This window comes from Dryobates pubescens, chromosome 2 (genome assembly GCF_014839835.1).
Source record: "Dryobates pubescens isolate bDryPub1 chromosome 2, bDryPub1.pri, whole genome shotgun sequence".
NCBI lineage: Eukaryota > Metazoa > Chordata > Aves > Piciformes > Picidae > Dryobates > Dryobates pubescens.
In genome coordinates this window covers 9,744,507-9,756,627 of record NC_071613.1, presented here as the reverse complement: position 1 = coordinate 9,756,627, position 12,121 = coordinate 9,744,507, and the positions used below count along the sequence as shown (strand labels likewise).

Below are 12,121 nucleotides of genomic sequence, written 5' to 3'. Positions count from 1 at the left end.
ACTATAATGACATACCTATCCTCATTATAGATGTATAAATACAAAGGAAACTATGATACTTTTAAATTAGAACTAACAAGGGTTCAGAATTCTCCAGAGCCTTCTCTCTATTGATGTTAAAATGGTTTGCTGTAGATTATTTAATTCTCAAGATACCCTGATTTTGCAAGTTAGTTGGTAACTTAAGCAAGGTCAGTGGGGAAGCTTGCTGTAGCAGCTGGAAGTCCTGACTCCACAGCAGACACTTTAGCCATGCCATCGTGTCTTCACTTCACATTGCCTACTGATACTTACACAGTGATGCAGTTTCATAAGGTGTATAAACAGCTCTGCTGTGGGGCTGGGGTTGAAGTGGCAAGAAGGACATTGGTGAGAGCGAGTCCAGGGATCTCTGACAGCAGGGTCACTGTCAGCCTCTGGGTTGGGTGGCTGTCCTCCTCCTGTTTGCTGTTTTCCGAGAGGAGTTTGTTTGCTCACCACCTAGCAGCTCGCCACTTACTGGGTGCCAAGGAACACCCAAGAAAAGCTCTGCCAGTTCTGATGCTGTCTGCTTTGAAGAACCCAATGAAAGCTGGCTTCTTTAAAGCCAAGTGGGCCAAGTTCCCAGAGAGGAACACACAGAAGAACAGGCCAGAGTGGCTAAACTTCTGCAAACCAAATAAAGTTAGAGACCCAGAGCCTGGCAGGATCTTTGAGTCCTGCAGTAAGAAGGGCTCCATTGCAGCAGGAAATTAGTAGGCAGACAACTAATCTGCAGAAATAAAGGGTTAATGGTGTCTCAGTTAGGCAGCTATTGGTCGTGTCATTAGGTTGACAAGTGTTCGGCTATTCATAGAACACTCATAACTCCTGTTGTATAGGACAAGCCCAAGCTGTTGCTCTAACCACAATAAAATATATGTCACCATCTTTTTCCTGTGTTCACACAGCTAACCTCAAAGAAAAAGCTGCTCTGGAAAGGTTTCCCCTCAGTCCTCCTTCTCCAAGCAATTCCTGAGGCCCAGCTAAGCTCTCTCTTGAGGGGTTTTGCCTTGTATTCACTCATTTCTTTACAGAGTAATTTCTTCAGAGGGTAATGTCCTATCTGACTACGTAGATTTATGGTGCCGCAGCTACATACTATAATAGCATGGGGATGATGAAGTGGAACAGCTCAAGTACAAGTCACTGGACAGGTGGCTTGGTTTGAGTAGTTAACCTGTAGGCATTGCAAACCTTTGGCAGATTTCAGGGACGCCATTTGTTGTACCATATGTTATTTACGTGGCTTTATGGCCAAGAATGACAGCAACAGCCCTGTAAAGAAACAAGATCTTTCTGACTCACTTTGTGGTAGGTGCATGTCCTGTAGCATCACAGGATTCAAATGATGAGCTATTTTTGTAATGCTTAGGAGTGCTCTAATTCTTGAACTCTGTATTTTCATCCCAAAGGACTCAGGCATTCTTCACACTTGTCGTTTCTTTCTCTCTCCCCTCCCTGCAAAGGGTCAGAGACAGGGTTCCATTTCAGTTGGTCAGTGAGTACCTTTTTTTTTTAAGTAGTGATTTAGTGCTGTCAGAAGGAGACAGCATGGCAGTTCTTGAGACAAAAGTTTTCTGTCCAAGAGGAAGACACAGTAAGAGGAGTGGGACAGCTATATGATCATTTCCACCTCATTTTCCTTCTGGGGCTCTCACTGAGCAGTCTTGCTCCTCACAGCTGAAGAGGGCAGGGAATGCCAGCAAGGCTGCTGGAGGGCCCAGAGCCCCTGGCTGGGAAGAGCTGGGCAGAGGAGGTGTCAGGTGCTATGGAGAGGACTACTGATGGTCAGCCTTGTCTCTTAACTGAAACACAGTAAGGAGAAGAAGATTCAGAAACCTTCCCTTTGTCCCCTAGGTTGCTAAGGAAGCTACCTTCACAGGTACCTCTTCCAGGCCCCTGCTCATACTGCTCACCCCTCTTGTGGCACACAGACAGGGGCCACTTTGGGGGAAGAAGGGTGAAGGGTATCAAGCCACAGAGGTGATTTGTTGTCTCTCTGGGTCTGCAAGAAAGAGAGCAACAGAGGCCTAAGAGGCCAGGCATTGGTAGCAAAGCTCAGGCATTTCTTGTCTTCTCCTGTTATCTTCCCAGAACAGACTGCAGTGGCTCTGGACCAGGGTATCTGTGGCTCCTGCTGTATAGCTCCAGTGCATTGACTATATAGCACTGAACAGGAGGAGGGTACAGGCTCACCAGTGCTGGAGTTCTCTCTAAGAATTTGGCTAAAAGGTAGCCAGTCTGCTCCTCAGGCATTTAAGGCAATAGTCTCCTGGATTGCTCTTCTTAGGGGTGTGAGACAAATCACAGCCTCATTATCTTTCTCCAGGGTTGGCCCCTGCCTTCCACACCCACACACATGCTCAGCAGGCTGGATAACAGAGAATCACAGAAGCACAGAATGCTAAGGGTTGGAAAGGACCTCCAGAACTCATTGAGTCCACCCCTCCTGCAAAACAGGATCACCTAGAGCTGGTCACACAGGAACACATCCAGGCAGGTTTTGAAGATCTCTAGAGAAGGTGACTCTGCAACCTCTCTGGGCAGCCTGCTCCAGTGCTCTCTCACCTGCACAGTAAAAAACAATTTTCTCCTGTTGAGATAGAATTTTCTGTGATTGAGTTTGCATCCATTGCCCTTCATCCTATCACTGGGTGTCACTGACAAGAGCCTGGCTCCATCCTCCCGACAGCCACCCTGCAGATATTTCTAGATATTCAGAAGGCCTTCTCTTGTCCAGACTAAACAGCCCCAGGTCTCTCAGTCATTCTTTATAAGAGAGATGTTCCAGTCTCTAGATGAGGAGCAAGCCACAAGAAGCCCAAGCTACCAATGTGTTCATCACTGACAAAGGACTGCCAGTGAAAGTAGTACAGCACACCACAGCTATGCCAACACACCACACTAGGCTGGGGCTCCCTCCAAACTGTGCCATATGGCTGCCAAGTGGATACTGGGTGCTTTGGAAAATTGGAGACAAGCCCATGAGGGTGGAATATCTTGAGAGAAGGACAGTGTCAGGTGGAGAGGCTGCAGATAGAAGCACTAAATAGAAGAAAATTATACCAGCCTTGGTCTTTGGATAGTGTGTGGGACAGTGTAGGGCAAGGACAGGGGTTGGTTCTATGCTCCCCTGAGATCCCACCTGGATATTATGTCCAGTTCTGGTGTCCCCAACATAAGAGGGAAATAGAGCTGCTGGAGTGGGTCCACAGCTGGGCCATGAAGATAATCAGAGGGCTGGAGAACCTTCTCTGTGCGGACAGGCTGAGAGAGTTGGAGCTGTTGAGCCTGGAGAAGAGAAGGCTCCAGGGAGACCTTAGAGTGGCCTACCAGTACCTAAAGGGGACCTACAAGAAAGCTGAGAAGGGACTTTCTACAAAGTGTACAAAGGGTAGGATGAGAAGGAGTGGACTGAAGCTTGAGGAGGGCAGATTTAGACTGGAGATTAGGAAGAAATTCTTTACAGTGAGGGTAGTGAGACACTGGGACAGGTTGCCCAGGGAGGCTGTGGATGCCTTCTGCTTGGAGGTGCTCAAAGCCAGGTTAGATGAGGCCTTGAGCAACCTGGGCTGGTGAGAGGTGTCAATGCCCATGGCAGAGGGGTTGGAACTAGATGATGGTTAAGGTCCTTTCCAACCTAAACCATTCTATGAGTCTATGAATCTATGACAGGCACTAGCATTAGAAATTAATGTAGTAAAACACTCACATTACCATGCTGGCCTGTTCAGATTCTGTTGCCCACCAGTGCTTCATATGGGTATGGAGCAAAGGCATTTTGGATGATTAGCAGCTGTGTACCTCATGAAGAGAGTATTTCTCTTCCAGAGCTGAGAGACTTGGTTAAACATTCCTAAGTCTTTAATTCTTCTTTATCTCTGGGCCAGATGGATCAGTTGTTTCTGGCCATTTGCTTGCATAATTTGGTGAGTGCTTTGCCCCCTTGCCACCTGATGGATTACACTTACCCCAATCAATCCTGTACAGGGACAGTGGAAAGGCTCAGTTCTTTGTAGCTTCTTCCAGCCAGGATTCACTTTGCAGGTGACAGCTAGTGAAGCCATTCAACCCTGGGTAAACATGGCAAATTAATTTTGAAGCTAGGCAAAGAGAAACAAGTCCCTTGCCTGCATTTAGCCACCCTAAAAAGCCTTTACAAGGGACAGAAGGGTTATCTGGGACAGTTTGTGCAGTTGTTCTGCACAGGAAGGCAGGCTGGAGCCAAAGAAACAGGAGAAACAGGGCTATTTCTGAACTCTTTACTGGAACTAACACTGGTCTTCATAGCTTACTCTGCTGGCTAATGATAAAATGTGCTGCCAAACTCAGCCTTCACCCACAGCTTTTGGCACTGCATTGCCATGTGTCACACACAGCTGGAGAGCAGTGAGCCACCTTGCCCCAGCCCGGAATCGTCCCCAGGACACTGTTTTTTCACTGCCCTCTGAACCAGACCTTGTTCTGGCTTGCTGACATCTTGCCTTGTTGTTCCAAAACATAGCAAGGTGTGAGAGGGAAACAGGGCAAGCTGCAGGGTTTTCTTGAGTGCCAGTGTGGCCAGTGGACAAACTCATAAGCTCCAGCCTCTTGCACAAAGGTGGTTTGCAGATAGTCTCAACAACTGATTTCTAGCAGTCAGTCTGGAGGGAAAGCAGAATCATAGAACCATAGAATTGTGAGGGTTGGAAGGGACCTCAAGGATCATGTAGTTCCAACCCCCCTGCCATGGGCAGGGACACCTCACACTAGATCAGGTTACCCACTGTTGGATGCTAACTGACCCTTTTTCTGCTTTGCTGTGGCTATTGATCCAATTCCTGAGTTGAGAAGGACTGCATAATCTGACCTCTGGTATCTACATCTGTGTCTGCATACCTGGAGGGAGAACATCCCAACTGACACGTATCTGTGTCTGACTGCAGCTAAGAGGGAGATGTCAGCACTTAATACAAGGCTCCAGAAAGAGTGACTAATGAGGAGATGGTCCAGACATCCAGGTTCAGCCCTTCATTTGACTCTGAGTGCATCATTCAACTCCTATCTGTAAAGTAGGGCTAATGGCATTCTTTCCTCTGTCATACTCTTGAAGCCTGATGCCTAAAGCAGTGCTTGGAAAGCCTCAGTGCAAGCACAGCACAGTAATGTCAACATGCTGTGTAGCTGTGCACAGAGCAAAGGGTTTGCCTTCAGGCACAGCAGTGCCAGGAACCAGCAGTGCAGGTTCACTCTCCTGTCATCTGTTTAAGCTGGAGCCAGGGAGATTTAGGTTGGGCATCAGGAGGAAGTTATTCACAATGAGAGTGGTGAAACACTGGAACAGGTTGCCCAGGGATGTGGTTGAGGCCCTGTCCTGGAGTCATTCAAGATCAGACTTGATGTGGCCCTGGGCAGCCTGATCTAGTTGGAGGAGTCCCTGGTGACTGCAGAGAGGTTGGACAAGATGACCTTTGAGGGTCCCTTATAACCCAATGCAATCTGTGAATCAACACCCAGATGCTTCCAAGAAGATTTCTAGCCTGGAGGAGCCTAAGATGGGAGCACAAAGATGTCCCTTTAATTCTGCCTGCCCACCTGAACCAAGCAGGGACAGAAATCAGATTATTCTTTTCCCTTATTAAAGTCAAAACAGTTTTCATGCCTCTTGAAACCCACACATAACACTTTGGAAGACTGTTAGCACAATATTTGGGGAACAAAAATAGCTCAAATTGTAACTTCCCAGAATATCAGAATGGCTGTATTTGGTAGGGACTTACAGAGAGAAAAATGTCTTTTCTGGCATGATGAAGGGGTAAGATGTTCCTGTTGGAATAATCCTGTTAATGCTGCTGGCATTTTAGTGCTACTTACTTTCTGTTGGCACATCAAGAGTAGCTTTAAGAATCATCCTGAACACCTACCTTGAGCTCCAGTGAGTTTTGAAGGAAGGCTCAGATTCTTTCATAAACAGATGCAGCTTTCTACTAAATCATAAGTTAAGTAGTTGGATGAGTGTTCCATGCTTGCTCTCTTCCTTTTACATAGAATTGTTAGGGTTGGAAGGGACCTCAAGGATCATCTAGTTCCAACTTCCCTGCCATGGACAGGGACCCCTCACACTAGATCCTGTTGCTCACACCTCCCTGAGCAACCTGTTCCAGTGTTTCACCACCCTCATGGTCAAGAACTTCTTCCTAACATCCAATCTGAATCTACCCATTTTTAGTTTTGCTCTATTCCCCCCAGTCCTATTACTCCCTGACACCCTAAAAGATCCCCCTCCCAGCTTTCTTGTAGCCCCCTTCAGATACTGGAAGGCCACAATTAGATCTTCTCAGAGCCTCCTCCTCTCCAGAGTGAACAGCCCCAACTTTCTCAGTCTGTCCTCATAGGAGAGGAGCTCCAGCCCTCTGATCATCCTTGTGGCCCTTCTCTGGACATGTTCCAGCACTTCCAGATCCTTGCTGTAATAGAGGCTCCACAACTGGACACAATACTTCAGGTGGGGTCTCACCAGAGCAGAGTAGAGGGGGAGAATCACGTCCGTCGACCTGCTGGCTATGCTTTGTTCCCACTCTGCTTAAATGCAAGCTAGCTGTAGAGTTACTTGCAGTTTCTGCTAGGGGGAGCAAGGTCTCAGAAATCATAGAAAGCAGCGACATTGGAGAAAACAGGCTCAATGCTTTTCCTACTCTGCCCCCTTCTGATTGCTCAGGACCTGCAAGGCAGTTCAGGAGGAGTGCAGGAGCGCCAGGCTGCACACCATTTATTTCTGCAGACCTCATCCTCAGCTGGCTTTGTGAGCTGTAACTTGGTTCCGACTCATGTGACAGGACTCAAAATTTCATGCTTTTGGAAAACTTCCACTTGAATGTGGTGAAATACTGGGAAAGGTTGCCCAGGGATGTGGTTGAGGTCCCATCCCTGAAGACATTCAAGAGCAGCCTTGATGTGGCCCTGTGCATCCTGCTCTAGTTGCAGGTGTCCCTGCTGAGTTCAGGGGGGGTTGGACAAGATGACCTTTGAGGGTCCCTTCCAACCCAGCGCAGTCTGTGACTGCGATATCACCTACTGGCAGTGCCCTTGCCACTGGCAATCGCCAACCTGTTGCTTCTGTCACTTTGAACCATTAAACCATTTAATTGTTTTAGCTTTCTGACCTTCTGTCCTTATTGGGACACTGGAAAAAGAGGCTGCTTTTAATTTTTCCAAATAGCTCCTGAGACAGGCAGACATCAGAGTCTTACGGGTAACATGATAGAACTTGGCATACTCTGCAGGACTGCTGTGTCTAAATTGCTGCAGGAAGTGTACAGCATCCAAGACAGAAATAAAATGGGCCACAACATTTTGGAACAAATATGCACAGTGGAGTGCTCTCAAGCCACCCCTTACCCAGGTGATATTTGTGCTTGGGATTGCCACGAGCTAGATGTAGGACCTTGCACTTGGCCTTGTTGAACTTCAAGAGGTTGCACCCTGGAACAGGCTGCCCAGGGAGGCTGTGGATGTCCCCTCCCTCGAGGCGGGAAGTAGATGATCTTGAAGGTCCCTTACAACCTAAACCATTCTATGAAATTATGAATTAACAGTGGACTTCGAAGTTTCTTCTTCTATAGCTTCTTTTTCATTTTAAATAGATCAAGAGCAGTGTGTCCAGCAGGAGTAGGGCAGTGATTGTGCCCCTATACTTGGCCCTGGTGAGGCCACAACTTGGGTACTGTATGCACTTCTGGGTGCCACAGTATACCAAACCCGCTGAGGTCCTGGAGGGTGTCCAGAGAAGAGCAGCAAGGCTGGTGAGGAGTTTGGAGGCCATGGTATATGAGGAGAGCTGAGGGAGCGGGGGTTGTCTAGTGTGGAGAAGGCTGAGGGGAAATCTCATTTCTCTCTACAAATACCTGAAAGCAGGTTGGAGTGCTCTTCTCCTAAGTAACTAGCAGTAGGATGAAAGGAAATGGGCTGAAGTTTTGCCAGGGGAGGTTTAGGTTGGATATTAGGAAAATTTTCTTCCCTACTAGAGTGGTGAGGCACTGGAACAGGCTGCCCACGGAGGTGATGGAGTCACCATCCCTGGAGGTGTTCAAGAAGCTGTGGATGTGGTGCTTCAGGATACAGTTTAGTGGTCATGGTAGTGGTCATGGACTCGATGATCTTAAAGGTCTTTTCCAACTCTAATGATTCTATGATATAAAAATCTGTGGCTCAGCATGGCTCGGGAGCTGCGTGTGCCCGTATCACAGCACCGTCAGTGCTCAGCCCTCCAGCGTACGGCCGTGTCCAGGTACGGCGGTTACCGAGCGGCGCAGGAGCGGTGCCGTTCCGGTGCTGCTCGCCGCTAGGCGCCGGTAAAGGCAATCCACACTGCGGTGCCTGCTGGGTGCCGTCGCCGCACGTTTTGCAGCCTCCCGAGGGGGACACCCCGCGACCGTCCCACGTCCAGACGGACCCGAGCCCCGAGGTTCGGGATGGGCAGCCGGGATGGGTGCAAGGGGAATCGACTGCGGGAGCGGGCGGAGCTGAGCATGCCAGGAGCTGTAGTCCGGAGGTAGAGAGCGTCCCAACGCCCATGGTCCCCCCCCGAGACATGCCGGATCCGTAGTCCCGTGTTACGGCATTTCCTCTCTGCCAGATTTGTGCTGTTTGTGTTCCCGGGGCATGCCGGGAGTTGCAGTCCTGAGACACAGAACTGCCTGTCCACCATCTTTATTCCCGGGGCACGTCGGGAGGTGAGCTCCTGGGGCAAGGGACTGCCTGTCGGCCGTGTGGGTGCCCGGGGAATGCGGGAGTCACCGGCCTGAGGCTTCCTCTGGGCCGTGTTCGTGCTCTGGGGAAAATGTGCGAGTTCGTAAATTATGCAAAGTACATCAAATGTAAGGCGATTTATCTGCGACTGGTGATCTGCTTTATCTGCGATGTGCTGTGGGGATTTGTCTGTGCCCTGTGTTTCCAGTGGACTCCAGCTGGAGCTGGGGCTTGGGTAGCCAGAGGTGTGCTCAGAGAGGCTGAGGATGGGCTGCTCCTGCTGTGGGAAGGGTTGTAGCTTCAAAAGGGACTGTCTGAGCGAGTTGAAAACTGTTTGATGACGGCATCCAAAGGGGTCCTGCAGGCAAGTGCCTCCAGCAAAGAATGACCAGTGGCTAGCTGTCATCCAATGTGTATCACCAGATACCTGCCCAGGAAAATTCCAGCTGACACCCCCAAGTCCTTCTCCTCCAGACTGCTCTCAAGCCACTCCTCACCCAGCCTCTATTTGTGCAAGGAGTAGCTTGAGAGAGGTGTCGAGAAGAACTTGGAGGTGTCCTGATGCAGCAGGTGGCTTGCAAGGTCTGCGAGGGTGAAGTTTTTCCATCCAATCTCTCCAGCCTGCCCTGTTCAGTTTGGTTTCCCTCCCCCTCTGCTAGTTTTGGTGATGGCCATTGCTGGGCACCTCCTTCTCCCCACTCACCTTAAAGGTATTGCTGTATGGGACATATTTAGAGCTGCTTCAGTCCCAAAACTCAGGATCTACACATGCAGTGTTCCCTACCAGTGCCTCTTATGGATCTGCCCTGCATTGTATCACCTCTTCCTACAGTTTCTGTTGAACAAGATGATGTCTGAGGGTCCTTTCCAACCCAATGCAACCTGTGAATTTGTAAAGCAAGTGAGCCCTAGGATCTAGGGTTGGATTGAAGTAATTCAGATTGTGCTGCATTGTCTGGGCAGTCTTTCATGACTGCCTTATAGCATGACAGTCACTTCATGAACACTTCTGTTGGGAAGAAATGAGGTTTGTTATTTTCCTCATAACAAACTAAGCTAGAAAGGGAGTCCCAGTGGCCCTTTATCCTGGCAGCTAGGATGTATCTTGTTTGAGCAGCACTCTGAGCTGTGCCTTTATCTTCCTGCCTAGACACACTGAAATAAGAGATGTTACACAAGACAGCTCTGGTACTTGAAATAAAACACTGCAGCAACAGAGCTGTGGAAAGGGTGGTTGTTGGACACAGAGCAGCATCTCTGCCTTAGCTAATCTGAGGGCCTTCCAGTTTTTTATTTTCCTATGAGAGTAAGAAATGTATTTTGAAGGGAGAACTGAGATTCTTCCCTAACAGTCTGGATTTAGCAAGCAATCATAGAATCATAGACTCCTTTTGGTTGGAAAGGACCTTTAAGATCACTGAGTCCAACCTCTCTCTAGCTCTACCAAGGCTGGGGCTAAACCATGCCCCTCAGCACCATATCTCTGCCTCTTTGAAACACCTCCAGGGATGGGGATTCAACCACCTCCCTGGGCAGCCTGTTCCAGCATTTGAGAACAGTTCCAGGGAAGAAGTTTCTTCTTATTTCCAACCCAAACCTTCCCTGGTGCAACTTGAGGCCATGACTGATGCCAACCCATGTCTCTGAAGAGCTGGGATGCTCCCTGAGGGCTGCCCTTTACTAGAAGACTGCTGAGGAAGAGCCATGTATCTGAAGAATGCAGTCCTTAAGTTTGTAAGGCTGCTCTCTCAACTGGAGGCTGTAAGGATCTGGTAAATCTTGTGTAAATCAAGATTTACACTGCAATAATTGTAGAGTGAGCTGAAGCAAGCAAGCAAACAAAAAAAGCAGTAAGGGGCCAAGTATCAAAAGATTATAGATAGAACAAGCTTGTATCATAACAACAGCTGTGCATTAAAGATAAAATAGAGCTCTGCTCTCTTGCTAGCAGATTGACCTTGCACTGTGAACAAACAAACAAAAGTAACTGAGGCTGTGTTTTGTTGTGGGTTTGGGGTTTTGTCTTTCTTTTGCAAGATTCAGCTCATCCACACAGCCTGTCTCACAAACTGGAACTCAGATCAAACCAGGAAATGCCGTCTGACTGGTAACTGTTTGCTACTGTCCAGTTTGTCGTTCGCAATTCATAGAATGGTTTGGGTTAGAAGGGGCCTTAAAGACCATCTGGTTCCAATCCCCCTGCCATGGGCAGGGACACCTTCCACTAGACCTGGTTGCTCAAGGCCTCATCCAGCCTGGCCTTTAACACCTCCAGGAATGTTCCAGTGTCTCGGCACCCTCACTGGAAAGAATTTCTTCCTAATCTCCAGTCTGAATCTGCCCTCCTCAAGCTTCAATCCATTCCCTCTAGCCTTATCACTACCAGCCCTTGTAAAAAGTCTCTCCCCAGCTTCCTTGCAAGCCCCCTTTCAGGTACTGGAAAGTCACCATAAGGTCTCCCTGGAGCTTTCTTTTTTTCTCTATGCTGAATAGCCCAAACTCTCCCAGCCTGTTCCTGTAAGGGAAGTGCACCAGCCCTCTGAGCACCTTCATGGTCTCTTATGGACCCATAGCAGCAGTTATACCTGTGGTTCAGGAACAGAAGTCAAGTCTCTGGACACAGAGTGATCTGCAGCCCCAGAAACACGTGGTTCAGAAAGCCTTGTACAATTGCCAAGGTAGTTTGAGGATGTTTTCAGTGTTTTCTTCCACCCCACTCCCCTATAGAGTATTTACTTTGTGTTCTGAACATATCTTCATGTACTTGTGATACTGACTTTTAGCCAAAGAATAAGTAAAAACTAATGCCTTGTCTAATCCAAGATGATGCACAAAAACACAAGTGAAAGGCAACATTGGTTTTGCTCAGTGGAGCTATTTTTGGGAGCAGCGGTTTTGAAATATCTTTGGTCTGGGAATGTTTTGATTCTGTCTCAAAGCTTTTATTCATGCTGCTGCTGCAGTTCACACCTGCAGTGCCAGGCTACTTGCTAACTGGAGCTGGGTTGGGGCTTTTTGTTATTGTTGTTTTCTAACTAGAGGTTGAAACTGAAAAAAAAAAAATGAGACTTGATGGATAAGATCCAGATAGGGCTGGCCACTACAGAATGCAGTAGAGGAGGACAGGAGGCACCATTGTAGGCTATGCAGAGATTCACAGATTGTACGGGGTTGCAAAGCACCCTCAAAAGTCATCTTGTCCAACCCCAGGGGACATCTCCAACTAGATCAGGCTGCCCAGGGTCACATCAAGTCTAATCTTGAATGTCTCCAGGAACAAGGCCTCAACCACATCCCTGGGCAGCCTGTTCCAGTATTTCACCACTCTCATTGTGCAGAACCTCCTCCTGATTTCAAACCCCTCATCCTATCA

General features: G+C 48.4%; 1 protein-coding gene across 1 annotated transcript in view; it reads left to right on the top strand.

Moving 5' to 3' along the window:
• Window positions 1-12,121, top strand: part of GTF2A1L (general transcription factor IIA subunit 1 like) — a 43,002-nt gene that overhangs the window by 3,928 nt on the left and 26,953 nt on the right. The window lies entirely within an intron of this gene.